General features: G+C 38.0%; 1 protein-coding gene across 4 annotated transcripts in view; it reads left to right on the forward strand.

Annotated features, from left to right (window-relative positions):
* The window catches only part of NAALADL2 (N-acetylated alpha-linked acidic dipeptidase-like 2), a 1,240,647-nt gene that overhangs the window by 492,200 nt on the left and 745,960 nt on the right, over positions 1 to 2,487 (forward strand). The window lies entirely within an intron of this gene.

A 2,487-nucleotide genomic window follows, 5' to 3' on the forward strand; every position in this document is an offset into this window, starting at 1 on the left:
AGATGCTTACTCCTTGGAAGGAAAGTTATGACCAACCTAGATAACATATTGAAAAGCAGAGACATTACTTCATCAACAAAGGTTCGTCTAGTCAAGGCTATGGTTTTTCCTGTGGTCATGTATGGATGTGAGAGTTGGACTGTGAAGAAGGCTGAGAGCTGAAGAATTGATGCATTTAAACTGTAGTGTTGGAGAAGGCTCTTGAGAGTGCCTTGGAATGCAAGGAGATCCAACCAGTCCATTCTGAAGGAGATCAGCCCTGGGATTTCTTTGGAAGGAATGATGCTAAAGCTGAAATTCCAGGACTTTGGCCACCTCATGCAAAGGGTTGACTCATTGGAAAAGACTCTGATGCTGGAAGGTATTGGGGGCAGGAAGAGAAGGGGATGACAGAAGATAAGATGGCTGAATGGCATCACTGACTCAATGGACATGAGTCTGAGTGAACTCCTGGAGTTTGTGATGGACAGGGAGGCCTGGCATGCTGCAGTTCATGCAGTTTCAAAGAGTCGGACACTACTGAGCTACTGAACTGAACTGATTCTAAACTTACATTTTAAGAATGCTTCAACAAATAGGTTTAGGTAAGCATCATGTTAGATTAAGTATAATCATTTTCCTTTGAAAATGGGACTTAGTAGGCCAGCAGGACAGCCTAATAAGTCCTTTATAAATTTGAAGCTAAAAATTGTGGTTCTTTTTGAATTTGTCATGGAACAATGGACTGGTTCCAAAATGGGAAAGGAGTACATCAAGGCTGTGTATTGTCACCCTGCTTCTTTAACTTATATGCAGGGTATATCATGCAAAATGCTAGGCTGGATGAAGCACAAGATAGAATCAAGATTGCCAGAAGAAATATCAATAACCTCAGATATGCAAATGACACGACCCATATGGCAAAAAGCAAAGGGGAGCCTCCTGATGAAAATGAAAGAGGAGAGTCAAAAAGCTGGCTTAAAACTCAGTATTCAGAAAACTAAGATCATGGCATCCAGTCCCATCACTTCATGGCAAATAGATGGGGAGACAATGCAAACATTGACAGACCTTATTTTCTTGGGCTCCAAAATCACTGCAGATGTTAACTGCTGCCATAAAACTAAAAGACACTTGCTCCTTGGAAGAAAAGCTATGAGACATAGACAGCATATCAAAAAGCAGAGACATTAATTTGCTGACAAAGGTCCATCTAGTCAAAGCTATGGTTTTTCAAGTAGTCATACATGGATGTGAGAGTTGGACCATAAAGCAAGTTGAATGCCAAAGAATTGATGGTTTTGAACTGTGGTGTTGGAGAAGACTCTTAAGATTTCATTGGACTGCAAGGAGATCCAACCAGTCCATCCTAAAGGAAATCAGTCCTTAATATTCATTGGAAGCACTGATGCGGAAGCTGAAGATACAGTACTTTGGCCACCTGATATGAAGAACTGAGTCATTGGAGAAGACCTTGGTGCTAGGAAAGATGAAGGCAGGAGGAGAAGTTTACGACAGAGGATAAAATCGTTGGATGGCATGACCAACTCTATGGACATGAGTTTGAGCAAGCTCCGGGAGTTGGTGATGGACAGGGAAGCCTGATGTGCTGCACTCCATGGGGTTGCAAAAGTCAGACACAACTGAGCAGTTGAACTGAACTGAACTCTTTTTTTCATAGGAACACAGACCTTTCTCTGAGCCTTCTTCTGAATGATATTGAAGGTGGAATAGCTCCCCAGCTCAAGTGTGGCTTTTCTCTGTGCGTTTATGCTTCATCTAGTGGGAGACAAATTGAATTGTAGTTAGATATGTCTATGGGTACAAAAAGCAGGTTATATTATGAACATCTTTTTGGTCTTTAGCAGACACACATAACTCTTGTTGGACATACTAATCTTGGACTTATACTTAAATATAAATGTGAATTAAGTATTTTCTTTCTGAGGCTTTGCGGCAAAGGGAAAAAATGGATCCTTTAGTAGAGTAACTCTTAAAGAAAATAGTATATTTTAATTGGCTAACATTTTCAAAACTGAAAGCATTTTAAACAGAGTTTCAGTTTTTATGTGTTAAAATGGTTCAATAGCCTTTTTAAAAAAAAGTTTGTTTTTTTTTTTTTCCCCAAAGACTACCTTTTGCCATGTATTGTCTGAGATCCTTACTTAAAATGTGTTTTAAGATAAATTATTAACTACATAACCGTATTTTCTAATATTAAATTAATATATATCTATTGGCAAAAATGTAAAAATTAGAAAACACAAGAAACAATAACATTCTTCAGCTCAGATTAGTCAGTACCATATTTATGAAGCTTTTGACATTTTGAAGTTTTTCCATTTAATGTTTCTCTATAAATTGTGTGTGTTCATACTCACATACACAACCACACATAAGTGAGCGAGTGAGAGAGTTAAGTAATTTTCATTTCACATTTCCTTGTGTTTTTGTATTGTATTGCAATTTTTTATAGACCTCAAACTTGCCTATTGTGTGTTTCTATTA

This window comes from Bison bison, unplaced genomic scaffold (assembly GCF_000754665.1).
Source record: "Bison bison bison isolate TAMUID 2011002044 unplaced genomic scaffold, Bison_UMD1.0 scf7180017864164, whole genome shotgun sequence".
NCBI lineage: Eukaryota > Metazoa > Chordata > Mammalia > Artiodactyla > Bovidae > Bison > Bison bison.